The 16,661-nt window shown below is 41.3% G+C and overlaps 1 protein-coding gene and 1 pseudogene across 3 annotated transcripts in view; both read right to left on the bottom strand.

Annotated features, from left to right (window-relative positions):
• The window catches only part of TMEM150C (transmembrane protein 150C), a 116,581-nt gene that overhangs the window by 34,595 nt on the left and 65,325 nt on the right, over positions 1-16,661 (bottom strand). The gene's annotated exons all lie outside the window — the stretch shown is intronic.
• On the bottom strand, positions 3,804-4,057 carry LOC150019162 (cytochrome c oxidase subunit FA4 pseudogene; annotated as a pseudogene).

The following is a 16,661-nucleotide window of genomic DNA, read 5'->3' on the forward strand; positions in this document are numbered from 1 at the left end:
TCTGGCAATATACACATAAAGATTGATAGCAGAGACACATAGCAGCATTTTTCACAATAGCCATAAGGTGGAAGCTACCCCAGTGTCCACTGATGGATGAATGGATAAACAAAATGTAGTCTATACATACATGGAATATTATTCAGCCTTAAAAAGAAAGAAAATTCTGACACATGACACAAAATGGATGACCTTTGAGGACTTGATGATAAATGAAGTAAGCCAGGCACAAAGGACAAATACTGTCTGTTTCCACTTACATGGGGTCTTAGAGGAGTCAAATTAATAGAAACAGAAAATAGAATGGTGGTTGCCAGAGGCTGGGGGGGTGGAGGAATATGAAGTTATTATTTAATAGGTACAGAGTTTCAGTTTTGTAAGATGAAAAAAATTCTGGAGATGGCTGGTGGTGATGGTCACAAAACAATGTGAATGTATTTAACAGCACTGAATTACATATACACTTAAAGTAATTTAAATGGTAAAGTTTATGTTATAATAGTTTTACCACAATTTAAAAAAATAATAAACACAAAAAATATTATCTTACAAAAATCTGGTTTGTGCCAAGTCTCTTGATTCTTTAAAACAAACAAACATCAAAAACAGTCACCTGATATGTCTGACTTGGAAGACAGACCACATTCCTATTAAGCTTATAACTTTATCAATATGATTGAAAAGCATCTGTATATTAGTATGAATTGGCTGTTCTTTGCTGTTCACCAAGGTGTTATAAGAAAGAGACTAGCCCAGGTCAGAATAGAATAGACTGATTTACAGAGAGAAGAGTTTAGAAATTTGAGGCCTTGGAGGGGTGGACAAGCCAATGGCTTCTACACCTCAGACAGTGTGGGATTAGAGATGAGAAAAAAAGTGTGTTGCCTTTCCTCCAAAGTCTGTGGTTTCAGAGGCCTCACTACAGCCACATTACATTGAGAGACAGGAGTATGGAGGGTGCAGAAGCCAAGAAAGAAAGCAGGCTCAAGACCTGTGTCTTGGAAAGAATTTTGGGAGATTGATGGCATATGACCTGCTTGGAAGTTAATAGATCAGAAGCCAGCTGAGTTTCTGAGGGAATTGTATTAACAAAGCAAAGCCAAAAAAACCTTGTGGCTGCTGTCTCTCATATTTCCAAATCTGCGCTAGCAGGCAGTGGGCTGCAAAAGCTGTATAGCCACCAAGGATGGCATCTACTGCAGATTCAGCTAAAGAGGAAACTGAATAGGAAGAATCACCATGCCCCAAGGGCAAGTCCAAGGGACACACAGAGCTGTAGACAAGGGAGTGCTCCTAAAGAGCAGAGCCAGGGTCTACTCAGGGAATCTCCTTCCCTGCCAGGGCAGGTAGCCTTCCCATTTCCCCAGGATCCCAGCATTCCTATGGGCTGGGGGCTGCTGTGTGCATTTCTTTTTCCTCCTTTTAGAATGGAAGTTTTAAATGTGTGTTTTTTTTTTTTTTTTACTTCACTTTCCATCATTGTATATGGAGTGTGTGTATGAGGATAGAAGGAGAGATAATTTGCTTTTTAGTTGACAGATTGCCAGACCATTAGGAACCACATCTAAACCTGATGGAAAGGACTAGGCATTACCTAGAGACCAGGCATTTCAGGTGGTGCATTTACTGGATGGGCTTTTTGTCTGTCTCGCTTGGGATGAAGTGAGTGTGTTGGAAGTAGGGTGTTCACTGACTCTTGGTAGCCAGAGGCCTGACTGGCAAGACTGAAAACCCATTCTCCCCTTCTTCCAATGTGTTAGAAGTATAATAGGTAGGCATTTGTCTCCCCAGCCTCGTCTACACCGTGAAGTAGCCAAGTTCCTGCCAATGGAGTGTGAGCAGAAGAGATGTGTGCCACTTCCTGGCCTGGTGTGCACACACACCTCCCAAACACTTTTCCAATGGGCTGAAACTGTGATGACCATAAGAAAGGAGCTATGCTAAGCATGGCCTGGCTGCCATGAACCCCTCCTCCCCCACTAATATGGGACACCCACCCCGGACTGTTACATGAAGAAAAAAATAACCATTTTTAAGCCACATTATTATTGGGTTTCTTGATACAGCAGCTGAACTTTTACTCTAGCTAATAGATTCAGATACTCTGTTAGCTGCAACTCCAAAATCTTATCTGATACCTCACAATATTTCCTATAAAAATGACTAAGCCACTCTTGACATTCAATATTATTTTATAATAGTTTCAGGTGTACAGCATAATGGTTAGACATTCATATAATTCATGAAGTGATCCCCCCCAATAAGTCTAGTACCCACCTGGCACCATACATAGTTATTACAATATTACTGACTATATTCCATATGCTGTACTTTACATCCCCACGACTGTTTTGTAACCATCAATTTGTACTTCTCAATCTTCATCTTTTTCACCCACTTCAGATTTAGCTAAAGAGGAAAGTTCCCTCAAACTTCCTCCTACCTGGCAACCATCAATTTGTTCATTGTACCTATAGGTGGTAATATTTACAGAATCTTGCCCTGGTGAATCAGATGCTACCCATGAGTGCCAAGTGATGAGGTGGTTTCTCCAAGTGCATTGAAGAATTAAAGCCAGGAAATAATTTCCTCACTTAGCAGTGACGAATCCTTTACATATAATTTTTACAAAGGTTTTATAAATATATACACATAACTTTTCCCTAAAGAACTAGCTGTATTTTATAGATCTGAAATCAAATGAATACTCACAGCAAAAAATACAGCATCCTACAAAGTGTAAAAAAGCTGGGTAGCATGACTGATTTTATTTTGTAGATGACAATGGCATGATTGCTCCCAACATTCCTGATTCAGCAATACTAAAGACTCTTTTCTAGATCCTTTGCTATCACAATTATTTCATGTGTTTTCTTATCCCTAAGAAAAAAACAAACAAACACACAAAAAGCTATGAAGCAGTCTGACCACAAACTTACTGAAAATGAAATCCTTGTGCCTGGAAGTCCCTTGTCAGCAGCTTTGAAATCCCATCACAGCAACCTTTTTTTGGCTCACAGTCCCAGCTCTAAGTGCCAAAACAAATAATGACTCATGATGCTGGCTGTCTCTTGCTAGACTCTGACACCAATACCTCAGGCCTGGTTCCATAAAGAAAAACAACCAAACATGAAACCAGCCAGATCAAATAAGAAATCCCCAAGGGACAGATAAATCCAGTAAGTTCAAGAGATGGGACCTGAGAAGAAAATTCAGGTAGAACTTTATGTGGCTAGTGGTAGGGCACTAAGGCTGAGAAATGCTAAGCTAATGCACAGGACCATCAAACATCAAACCTTGAACTTGGATCTTCTCATCCAACAAACTGGCAGCTGCTCATTGGATGTGTTATACTGGAAGTGATGGCCAAAATGGTAATTTTTTCCACTGTCATTATTGTAGGAATACAGAACAGAGCTGGAACCAGTCCTGGATTCAGACTCTCTGGTTTCAAATCCAGGCTCTGTCACTTAGTTGCTGGATGATGCTGTACAAATTGTGTAACCTCTCCAAGCTTCAATTTTTTCATCTATAACATGGGGATCACAGTAGTACCTACTTTATGGGGCTTCCATGAAGATTAAGGAACTTAACACAAAAGGCTCTTTGATAAGCATATGGCAAGTGCTCAATAATTGGAAGCCTATTATTATAAATAGTTGTCCTTTTTTTTTTCAGTTTCAGATTTTTTTAATCAGTGTAAACCCCAACACATTGGGAGGAGAAATGTTTCCTGGTTAAGTGAAAAATTGTGTGGGTGGCTTTTGGAAGACCTTCATTCTAAGCAGCTTTATAGTGAAACATTATACGTAGAAGTCTGGACCTTCTTTCTTCAGTTTGCTGTAATCTACATTCATTGAGTAGAACTTGTATTGATCATTGGGACCCAGTTTGTTCCAGGGTTCTGGGTTATTCTTTCTGTCCCAACAGATATCTGGATTGAACAATGCCAGGTGTAAGATATACAGTGCTGCTCCAGTACCTCTGGCTCCAATAAATACAAAGAGGGGATCAAACATGGATGTTTCTTGGCCTGACTGAGGGTCTAGCAGAGCATGGTTGTGGTAGAGAGCTTGGTCTGCAAGTAGAGAAAAATAAAACTGAAGGCCAGGAAGCAGGTAGTACGTGCACTGAGCATAAATGGCTGTGTTAATATCACTGATGCCCACCCTTTTTGTGGTCCCGAAAAAGAAAGAACTGCAGATTTATTCCAGCTTAACGAAGACTGCTTAGAAATTCAGTGAAGAACCTGAAAGAGCATGTAGGCTAGACTTTAAAAGTAACTTTATTTACTGATTTTTAGAGAGATGGAAATGGAGGAAGAAACAGAGAAAGAGAAACATAAATGTGAGAAATAACAGTCCATAGCCTCTTTTATGTGCGCCAGCCAGGGACTGAACCTGCAACCCAGGCATGTGCCCTGACTGGGAATCGAACCTGCAAACTTGCTTTGCCAGACGACACCCAACCGAGCCACACTGGTCAGGGCTAGGGTAGACTTCTAATGTTTTCTTGGTGAAGTGGGATATGACCTTGTACAAAAATGCTTCAGTCTCTTAGAAATTATGCTGATGACTTCTTTGAAAGGACAAAAACAAAAACAAACAAACAAAAAAAACAACAATCATGAAATATACCAGATTAGAGGTTGCTTTGTGGAGTCCAGACTGGTGCTGGAGAGGTTATATATCACCCTGTATTCTTCCCATGCCTGGAAGAACTAATCAGCACCTGAGAACCAGAACTCCTCCAAACACTCAGAACCACTACATTACTGAAATGAAAAGCACCAAAACCAGGGACTTGTAAATGTAGTTGACTGACTTCCACACACCTGGTGAAAGGTGATCTGATGCATTTCTCATTTTACACAGTACTCGTAACAAAAAACCACCTGAGACAGACCTAGTAAGTTATCAGCCTTCTCTGTCTTCCTCAGTCCCTCATTCCCACAGATGATGTCACTAGATGTTCATTTTAAGCACTTAGAAGGTTACAAGGCATAAACAAAGGTGTGCCTGTAGAAATAGAAACAGCATTAGGGAAATCAATAAAGGTAGCTCTAGTTAATAAAATTAAACATGCATATCTATAACACATCTGCACAACTTACAAGTGTGCTGCTGAGAGGAATTACATGTTTCACATGTCTTAGAGAGTAGGGGCTGGTGTGAAACTGGAACTCTAAACTGCTCAGTGCGTTGGCCCCCCGTCGGCCCACAGAGGGCTCCCCAAAGGCTCCAGTATCTCACCAGCCCAAGGATGCACTGGCTTTGGCCCCAGGTCACCTCTTCAGGGCTCTGCTCTCCCAACTGCTCCTTTCGGAGCTCAGACGCTAGCTCCCTTCTGTGGCCCATCTCTACTTCCCTGTAAAGATGGATCAGACATTGACACCCAGTTCCCAAGGGTGGGAGGGAGGGCAGGGTGGAGGTGGGGGAATTGTCCTCTATGAAACACATATAGTCTCTCTCAAGTTCCTCCCTTTCATTCCTGTTACCACACCTAGATCAACAGTCTCTTCCCCAGTGGAGTTTAACTACCTGGTTTCTGCACAATAAGCACCTTACTACCTTTCAGGACCTGCCATCTGCCTGTGTTCCTTCTTCCCCCTTCCATTTCTGGTACCTATCATTTCCCTTTCACGGATCTAAATAGTTCATCCCCTTACAAAGAACAAACTGAGAAATGGTTCTCTTTTAGAAATAGCTCATCAGGAAATTCATAGCCTGTTCTCTTTCTGCAGATAACAAATTTATAGCATATTAGTCTCAAATCAGTTACACTCCCCCCAGTATCTTGAATTTCTCCTTGCCTGGTATGAATTAAGGGTGGATTCTTTGACTGAGGAGATTGAACCATTAGAATTCTTAAGTGTGTCGCCCTGGCTTGTGTGGCTCAGTGGATTGAGTGCCAGCCTGAGAACCAAAAGGTCACTGGTGTGATTCTCAGTCAGGGTACATGCCTCGGTTACAGGCCAGGGCCTCAGTTGGGGGTGTGAGAGAGGCAACTGACCGATGTATTTCTTACACATCAATGCTTCTCTCCCTCTCTTTCTCCCTCCTTTTCCCTCTCTTTAAAAATAAATAAAAAGAATATTTATAATTCTTAGTGTATCTGAATAGTGTTGGACAAGGAAAATGTTGCTTCAATTCTGAGGCTGTTAAGTTTTCTGGAAAGAAACAACTCAACAGTAAAGAATAGCAATTCACCAAACTAATCTTGCTTGATAGAAATATCCTCTCTTCTATTGTTCTAAATCTATATTTACCAAATCACTTTTGGTTTATAACATGGTTTTCTGAAGTTACTTGTAAGAAAGAATTTTCCTAAGCAAACAACTAATGTTATTTTAACTCCATTGTGAATACATTTCTATTTTGGTTTAGAATTATCTTATGAATTTGTTATTGAGAGTTGGCCTCCAGTGTTTGAGCACTTCTGGTGAATGATGAAGGAAACCTGCAAAGCTGAGAGCTCGGCCTCAGACCTGGCTGGATTCCCTGGGTACAATCATGCAAACTTAACCAGGTCTGCTCTTTGCTGTCTTTTTCTTTTATTGATTGATTGATTTTAGAGAAAGGGAAGAAGGGAGAGAGAGGAAAAAAAAACCCCATCTATTTGTTGTTCCACTTATTTATGCACTCATTGGTGGATTCTTGTATGTGCCCTGACTGGGGATCAAACCTACAACCTTGACATAACAGGCTGATGCTCTAACCAACTGAGCTACCTGGCCAAGGCCTGCTGCCTTCTTCTTACACACATTGGGGCTGGGCCCAGTCTTAGGCATCTTTGTTCCCTTCATGTCACTTGGACGTGTGAATTGTATACACATGGAATTAAAAATGGAAAGTGGAAAGTCATGTCCCCACTAATGTCACACCCTAAACAGTTAACTATTTATTAACAGTTAAACGTATATCCTCCCAGTATTTTCCCCCCATATGTATAAATGTGACATGTTTTACTTAACAATATGTGGGCACCTTTAAATGTCAATGGACAGATGTCTTTTTGATCTTGTTCCCCCAAACCTGAAGTCTCTGCTTCTCCATTGATGGTGGTTCTGTCCTTCCTGTTTCTCAGGCCAAAAGCCTCAGGGTCACCTTAGACACCTCAATTTCTCACATACTCCACATTCAATGTGCCAGAAAATCCTGATCCAAAAGTGGTCCAAAGCCTAGCCATTTCTCACCACAGTGGCCAGGGAGAGCCTTTCAAAATACAGATCAGATCATGGCATTCTTTAGCTCAACTCTCTGCTAAGGGTAACTCCTCAGGTCCCTACCTTAGAGCTCCCTCTCTTCTCTGACTTCATCCACTGCTTTTACCTGACTGGCCGCTCTGGTCTCCATGTGGACCTTGGGTACTCCTGACCGCTCCCTTTGTACCCTCAGCCCCCAGAAATGCACATGACTCCTTCCTCATCACCACAAATCTTCACCAAAATGGTACTTTTTTGGTGAGGCCTTCCCTGAAAACCCATTTTAAGTCACCCTCACCCCTCATTCTCTCCAGAATTCCCTGCACTACCCTGCTATATTTTTCTCCATGACACCTAGAACTATATTTTATCTATTATATTTTATTAACAGACTTTAAATGATGGTAGAGATTTTAATCTTTGTTTCCATTTTATCACCAGTGTGTAGAATACGGCCCGACCCAAAGCAGGGTGCCCAATGAGTATTTGGTGAAGAATGAGTGAAAGGTACTATGGGAGAAAATGGGAGATATACAAATTTTAAAAAGCAAGACCAAAGTAGGAAACTTGGCTCAAGGGAACATAAATGTGAACACAAATAACTACCTACAGTATAAGAAATAACCTGATAACTGCTATCCATAAGATGAAAACAAAGTTCTTTGCCTATACTACAGTAAGAGTGATTAATTCTGACCTCAGGGCTTAGGACAGGGTCTGTGGAGAGGGTGGCTTTGGAGCTGGGCCTTGGGTGATGAACAGAACTGCAAGATGCTGAGAGGGAAAGGAAGGCTATCAAGCAAGAGAAATCCCCTAAAAAGGAAGGAGAAAGTATTCATGGGGAAAAGTTTGTGAGTAGTAGGGTTGATGCACAGGGCATTTATTTGGTTGAAGAGATGTGAGTGAGGAGGTGAGGCTGGAGAGGTATCTGCAGCCAGGCAGAGTGGAGCTTGGGCTGCATGCTCAGGAGAGAACTACATTCTTGGGTAATAGGGGAGCACTGAGCATTCCTTTACCAGTGATAAGGTATGGATGACACTTTAGGAAGATTAAACACTCATCTCTTCCAAAGGAGTTTTCTGGTTGGGAATGGTGAGCTAGCCTAATGTGCTCCGTTCTTGTTAGGTCACCAAAAGCCACAACTGGCCAAGGCCAAGCAATGTGGAGAGGTCACAGTGGTGGAGATCCTTGAAATGGTTCACATGATGGGATAAGTTCCAGGAAAGCAACCCTGAACGCATTCTGGAAATCAGCTATGGGTCAGTAGTATTCACAATTTCATTTCCTGAGGAATTAAATGATAGGTTAACAAAGACAAAGAGATGCTTCTAGGTTTATTTGGGGGCACAAAAAACATTTGGCATCTTAATACATGGAATCAACACGTGTACTGTTCCGAGGGGCATCAGATAGCCAACACTATGATCCTCAGCATTGTACATAATGTTTAAAGAAAGAGAGGAAAGAGTGGGCTGGGTTAAAATTACCAACTTTACTAAAACACAACTAAAACATAACCATAATTCAAAATTATTCTGCAAAAGCTAAAGTTATCTCAGAAGTAACATTTTATTCTTTGGTTATCTTTTACATAAAAAAAATCTGTTTTTTTCTTTCTCTAATCACATTCCTTATACATTTAGGTAGACATTGTACATTTCTAAAAAGAGAGAAGCGTGGCTTGGGAGCCCTGCATTTCATCCTTTACCTGTGAGTGAACAGCCCATTTCTCTTACATTTCACATAAGTTACTTGCAGCTTTCTCTAGTTTCTTCAGAAAAATATCCAAGTAATAGTCTTCATTATTATGCTCTTTCTTATTTGTATACCCACTGAAAAAACTGTATAACATTTACTGAGTAAGTATTTACCGGGTGCCTTCCCTGGTGAGGTACTGTTACAGAGTGGGGGCCAAAAATCTGTAACTGGGGGCCAAAAATCCCCAGAGCCTGCGGGTTGGGGAATGCGGAAAAGGGAACAGTTTTTAAAATTCCTTTGCATGACTATAGCTAGTAGCTTAGTGTTTCAGTTATGCAAATGGTTTTGGTTCTTCAAAGGCCCCAGGAGATGGTAGGGGTTTTGACCATGGAATGGTACAGAAAGAGCATACAGAGCCTGAGCCAAGTTCTGTGAATCGTCAGAACTGGTTACCACACTCACTGTGTCAGAGGACGCAGTCAGGGGTTTAAAAATAGGCAGCAGTTATTTTAGCTAGGATCTCCATGTGGTTTTGAGAAGAGAAGAGAAGAGGAGATCTGTGCGGTTTTCGAGGAAGGCAGAGGAGAACTCCATGCGGCTTTGAAAGGAAAGGGAGAACTTCATGCGGTTTACAAGGAGGCTGAGAACTCCACGTGGTTCTGCATTAAGAGCTGGTGAGCACCGCAACACAGGGAAAACCTCTCCAATCAGGCTCAAATGATTGGGAGCTGCTGGTAAAACTGAACTATGTCAGGGAAGTAGGAAGACTGTGTCTCTGACTTCTCAAAAACTAGCCTGGTTTGGCAGGGGGAGGCAGAACTATGTGTATGTGGGTGTTTTAAAGAAAATAAGACTTAACAGCAGAAATCCACAAATAATCTAAATCTATATAACAATTCCTTTTCTTTTCACCAAACTCTGGTTTTGAGTTATGCTTCTGGCGGCGGGCAATCGGGCCCCTAATAACTGAACAGCCTGTGGGTTCTGTTTCAATTGGGGCAGCGCAGGGGTTCTGTTACAGTGCTGCACTGGGCAGTGCAGAAGGTACAGTCATGAAGAAGGCAAGGATTCTGCCCTCAGGAGTCTAGAGGAGGAGACAGACACAATGAAATGATTACAAATGCCAATTTGTAATTATATAATACAAACAAACTTTTATAATACAAACAAACTTAATTCAGGCCAAAGTAAGGCATGCGTAATGCCACCTGAGGAAGCTGGGAAGAGAGGAGGTGACATTTAACATGATCTTGAAGGAATTCACCAGGCAAAGATAAATGGGCATTCAGGGCAGAGGGGCAGCTTGAATAAAGCCATGGAAACACGATTTGATGATGAGCCTATTCACCTGTGGATTCACAGAGGCTTTCAGCATGGCAGTGGGATTGAGGGGAGCAGGAAGCTATGCAGTGTCCCTGGAGGGAGACACTGGTATCCTGAACCACAGCAGTAGCAGTTGGGACATCATAAAACAGAGGAACTCAAGAAATATTATGGGGGTGGAGGGGTGAAAGCAGAAGTAATTCTTGGTACATTTCATTCTTGGAAACATAGCTGAATGGGGCTTGCAGTATGCACCTTTCAATGAATAGAAACCTTCAACTTATTCTGATGAGGAAATTTTTGTATTTGGAGTAATGTCAGTTTGGGCTTGGTGAAGGAGAAAAAATATTGCATTAATAGGATACATAGATTTTGTTTTATAAGAGAAATATGTCAATGAAAGTACATTCTGGGGATCCAATAAATACTGAAATTGAGTAATAAAACCAGAAGGGACTGTATTATTTCCAAATTCTACTTCAGTGATTTTTCTCTGATTAAAATGGCCACAAACCAGAAAACCTAATTAAAGACCAGGGAGAAAAAGAGAGTGAAGATTTAAAGAAGATAAAGATTCATGAAAATTCATCGATAATCAGGATAAAGAAAGAGATTAGAAGGCTCTTTAATGAAAGGACAACATTCCATTCTTTGTTTCTTATTGTTTAACAAAGCTAAAGAGATATCCAGTCCTTTCTTTCATGAAGTAAAAATGCTTAACCACTTCTGATTATCATTATAAACTAACACCCAGGACTATGGGTGAATATCAGTCTGTTTTTTCATGGCCCCATAAAACAAATTCCTAAACTCTGCTACAGGAAAGCCACATGTTCACTTTAACCTCATCCCGTTCCCTCTTGCTAGGACTTGAGAGTGGATCTGGAGACCACGTTGCAAATGTGCAAGGTGGCTGGGGCTCTAGCCAATGCACCCTGAGTTTTAAAACAATCTTTGCTCAAGGGCTGGTAGAGCAGGTAGTGCAAAAAAGTTGCAGAGCCCATTCCTTAGACAGATGAAAGAAAACTCTTACAGGAAAGTGCAGGAATGCATTTGGCATTGGGCTGAGAAGACAAGGGCAACTACATCTTAATCCAAAGAAAGCACAAAAATAAGTAGAGCAAATTTCTTCTGACAATCAGTGCTGGATCTTATATAATAAACTGGCCTGCGACTAATTTGGAGTGGGCAAAAGTATTACTGAGCCTTGGAAATCCATCTGACTGGAAAGAATTTCCTTGGGAAATAATAATAACAGTAACAACAATAACAATAATGAGATATTGGCAGCAGTTAATGTATATACTATGTGTCTAATATTCTGCCAAGTACTTTACATGAATTCTCTTATTAAGTCCTTATAATAACTATGAGATAAAGACTTTTACTAATTACCAATTTATAAAGGAGAATACAAAGCTTACAGAGGTTTAATATCTTGCTCAGGGCCACAAATCTAGTAAGTGGCAAGTCCAAGCTCTTGCCCACTACATTCTATTAAACTCTATTATTCTTTATTACACCCACTACTTACAAAAAAACCCCTCAATTAATTATAATGCATGGATGATGTTCTAATTAAATATAAATGGCTTTGCTCTTAATTCTTACAAATGATCTTTCTAAAATCTATCTTACCTCAGTAAAGATAATATAGTCAGCATAATTATGCCTTTCACTGGTGACTGAGGGTCTTCTGTTGAGAATCATGATCTTGTCTCCCCTGGGATGTCCTAGTCTCCCACATGTAATTCTTACCCATCTTTCTGAAACCAATTCCATTGCCAGCCAATCCAGGAAGGGCTTTCCTTTATGTTTTGTAGCTCCTACATGTGGTTGTCTCTCTGCTGGCTCCCTCCTTAGCATGAGGCAGCCATGAGGCCTGGAGCTGCTCCCCGTTCCCTGGATTCTCCTTCTGCTGCCCTAACTGCTGGGTCAGGATGGAGGCACCTGCTTCTCTGGGGGGATATCGGTCTCATCAAGGTTAGAGACAGGAGAACTGACTCAGTTCTAGTCTTTCTCTGTGGGTTTCAGATCACACTCATGAGATCCACTGTGTGCTTGTGGATCCAGTTTTCCTTTACTAGCTCCGCACGCCCTCTTTTCCTCTCTTGTTCCCTTCCCAAATGTCTGTCCACTGAAGTTCAAGCTCCATCATAAAAGTGAAGACAACAGCTTTGCACAGACAATTTAACCAGTTCTACAACTGCTTAAGTTCAAATCCCTGCAAACAATCATATATCTGTATATCTACACATCTCCATTTGTGGTTCCACTTCTCTCTTCAAACATTCAGTGATAGATATGAAGAGGCTGAAAGCTTAAATCCAATGAAAACACTGCTTTTGGATGATAGGATCTCATTCTGATGAGTAAGTAGGGAATGAGAAAAGGGGGTCACGGGAGCAGAAAAATAAAAGTAATCTGTGATAATGTAACATATGTCTACTTCATGCCAGGCACTGAAAATAAAAAATCAATAATAACCCTAGACCTTATCATCTATGGGGGAGGAAGGACTCTTTAAGAGCAAACTATAATAGAATAAGTGCTATATAATTGGCATGAATAAAGTATTATGGGAGAATAGAAGAGGAAGTCATTAATTTTGTCTGAGGGGAGCGAGGAGGGCCCAGCAGATGAGGTAGCACTGACACTGGGCCATGAAGGATGAACAGGAAATTCACTCATGCAGGCATTCTCAAACTTCAGCAGGCAGAGAATCACCTGGAGGGCTTAATAAAACACAGATCACTGGGCCCCACCTCTGAGTTCCTGGTTCATTAGGCCTGCCTGAGTATTTGTATCCCTAACAAGTTCTCAGGTGATGCTGATGCTGTTGGCCTGGGGACCACATTCAGAGAACCACAGCTCTAGTGAAGAAAAGTGGGGATGGGTGTGGCCAGTGTCCTAGACACAGCTGGGACAAAGCGAGAGAGGCATAAGAATTCATTTACAATTGTTTTTTCCCTTCTCACAGCTCTCCCCCTCTTGTTCTCTTTTCTCTCTTATTGTTTCTACTTTCTTTGCCCTCTTTGCTCACTGTCTTGAATGAATCAAGTATTATGGTGTCTTGGATGGAGGTACCAAAGTGGTGATGTTTAGCAGACAGGAGGCAACCTAGGGCTGGAGCTCGGGAAAACAGTCAGACTGTATTTTGACTTGGGAGTTTAGGCCAGTTTGTGATAGAAGGAGCCGTGGAAGTGCAGGGGAGACATCACTTAAGGAGAATGTGTAAAGGGAGGAGATGAGCGCGTAGGAAGGAAGGGAAAGAGAGCAGAGCAGAGAGCTCAGCAGGACAGAGGACAAGGAATACCGGGAGTGGCAGGATAAAAAGAATGCTGCAAAAGAGAGTGAGTAGAAATAATCAGCCAGACAGGAGAAGAGCGTAAGAGTCTTGTTATGGAAGGCAGGGAAGGGTTTTGAGAAAAAGGGAGTGGTAAACCATCTCAAAGGCTGCAGGAAGGTCAAGTTGAAGGTGGATGAGAGGCTGAGGGATTTTTCCAATTAGTAGATCAGTGGTGGCCTTTCTCAGACCTTTTTCAGCTGAATTGTGGAGGGAGAGGTCTCACTGCAGTGATGTAGAAGGAAAGATATGCAGTCATAAATAAAGGGAGATCTAGGTAAAGGTCAAAAAGAGAAGATTTTTTTTTAAAGGAGATTCGAGCATATGTTATAGCCAATGGGAAAGGTTAGAGGTTGAAAACATGGAGAGAGGGAGGGAGTACACATGGTTCCAGAACCTGCAGGAGGCAGAGGAGGTGGCTCTCAAGTGCAGTTAAGGTTATCCACCACAGTGGGGAGAGTGAATAGGGCAGAGTCAGGAGAGTGAAAATCGCAGTTCATGCTTGATTATCTCCATTTATTCTGTGAAAGTAAGAAAAAGGGGAGGGAGGGGCCGGGGGGGGGCGGGCTGGGAGAGAGAGAGAGAGAGAGAGAGAGAGAGAGAATGTAGCCAGGAGAACACTCATGTTTAGGGGGCAAAGAAGGGTGAGAGGCTGAAAAAGTGGTCATGGAGGCCAAGTAATGGAGGAAAGAATATTGTCATGAAAGTCAAGAAAAAAGGAAGTTTCAAGATAAAAGATGATCAAAACATCAAACGTTCTGAGAGCTCAACAAAGACCAGAAACAAGATGAGATTATTGTATCTGGTAATTTAGAGGTCATTATTGACATTGGTATGAACATTGGTTTTTATAGAGTCCTGGGTCAGAAGCCACAGTTCAATTGGGTTGAGAAAGGAATGGGAGGCACTCTTTCAAGAGCTTTGGCTGTAAGTAGACAGATGGAGTGATAGAAGAGTTTGGATGAAAGAAAGACCTTTTTGGTTGGAAACAACAATGAAATTGAGTATAATAGTTTGTTCCAGCTGATGATAAAAAGCCAGTGGAGAATCTTTAAAAGAGTGTGAATAAAACAATAACATGTTTGCTTATCAAGTCAGCAAAAATTTACTAAAAATGACAATACTCAGTGTAGGTGATAATGAATATTGGTATAATCGTTCAAGATTTGTCAAATATGTAGGAAGGTGCAGCCTACTTATAAATTGGTGGTCTTAAAAATTTTCATAATAATAAAGAAAGGAAGGAAGAAGAAGAAAAAGGAAGCACTCTCTTCATGAATTTAGGGGGAAAAGACAAATGTAAGGAAACTGAGAGGGAAGAAATAATAAAAGTTAAAAGTAACAACCAATGAATTTAAAAAAGGAGCAAATCAATGTAAAGAAATTTAAGACCTGGCTCTCAAACCACTTCCACTACAGAAAATTTGACAAATCAAATATCTTAAAAATAAAAATAAGCAAAAATACTGTTAGAAAATGCCTGTAATATGTATTTATACTGATTGGTGTGTATATATATAGACACACACAGAAAACAATATGAGTACATGCACACTTATAACTATAACAAGTAGTAGTTATGTTACAGAAACAGGGGAGTCCAAAAATCCCTGGAGTTTGAGGCTGGGGGATGCGGAGAAGGAAGCAGCTTTCAGAATGCCTCCACATGACTGAGGCTGGTGGCTGGTGTCTTTCATTATGCAAAATTGCTTGGATGCTTCCAAGGCCTCAGGTGGATGGGAGGAGTCTTGAACCAGGGGACGGTATGGAAAGCACACAGAGCCTATGTGGGGTTCTGTGAATGGTCCGAACTATTGGCAACACCGACTGCGTCAGAGGACGCAGTCAGGGATACATAGGCAGCTGTGAACACTTTAGGGAGGGCGCGCTCTGGGGCTGTCTCCCTCGATGGCGGGTGTTTGCAGGGGTGCTCTGGAGAAGGAGAGGAGATCCACGCGGTTTACAGAAAGAAGACAGTTTGCAAGGAGGCTGAGAATCCTGGCGGTTTTGTATTGAGAGCTGAAGGGCACCACAGCACAGAAAGGACCTCCCCAACCAGATTGAATGATTGGCAGCCGCTGGTAAAGCTGAATTATGTTTGGGAAGTAGGGAAACGGTGTTTCTGGACTTCCTAAAACTGGCTAGGCTTGGTAGGGGGGAGGCAAGGATATGTGTAACTGTTAAATAAACAATTTTCTTTTCACTCAACTGAAGTATTAAGAGTTGTAATTCTGGCGGTGGGCAATCGGACCCCTAACTAAAGAGCCCGTGGGTTTGTTTTCAATTGGAGCAGCCCAGGGGTTCTGTAACAGTTACTTGTTGGGAGAAGTAAGAATTAGGCAGATGAGGAAAAGACAGGAGATATATTTCACTAAAGCTTTAAATACTTTTTGATATTTGAATTATAAAAATTCCAAATAATTCAAAAGAAAGTTCTAAAAAATGCAGATTAAAAATCTTAACAGAATATTATAAATAACTGAATGCCAATACATTTGAAAATCTCAATGAAATGGACTATCGGCAGCCGTCCGTCTCGAGAGACGATGGTGTAGCTTCTTAAGAGTCTATCTGCACCGCCGAGAATGGTTGTGCAGTCCGACTCGGGAGTGACACGGTATCTGTCTCCTCCCGTGTTGAATCGACATCTTGCGATGACGCTGAAGCTACAGAGCCTGGGCAGGGTGATATGGAGGGTCTGCTGTTGCCCATGCCCAAATGAAACAAACTCAGGAAGAAATGGAAATTCAGTTGGCACTGAACAGAAAGCCAACTTTCATTGCATGAATGAATGATTTCTTCAGCTTACTAAGGTGTAATTTTTATAGGAAAAAAATTGTGTTCAAGGGAAAACTATGTGTCATCTAGAGAAGAGCCCTCCAGGTTAACTGATTCTAAGGGAGCTGTTTTACAACTGCAAGTTATAGGTAACTGGGAGCAATGAAAAATAATTCTTTTCAATAGACATGCAAATTCTGTTCTGTCTGGTAGAAGTTCAGTTGATTTGCCCCTTCTTCCCTATAAGAAAACCACTTTGCTTCCATTTGCCCATTTAGTCATTCATTTCAATACTGCCTAACTATAATTCAA

This window comes from Furipterus horrens, unplaced genomic scaffold (genome assembly GCF_987537825.1).
Source record: "Furipterus horrens unplaced genomic scaffold, mFurHor1.1.pri manual_scaffold_2, whole genome shotgun sequence".
In the NCBI taxonomy this organism is placed as follows: Eukaryota; Metazoa; Chordata; class Mammalia; order Chiroptera; family Furipteridae; genus Furipterus; species Furipterus horrens.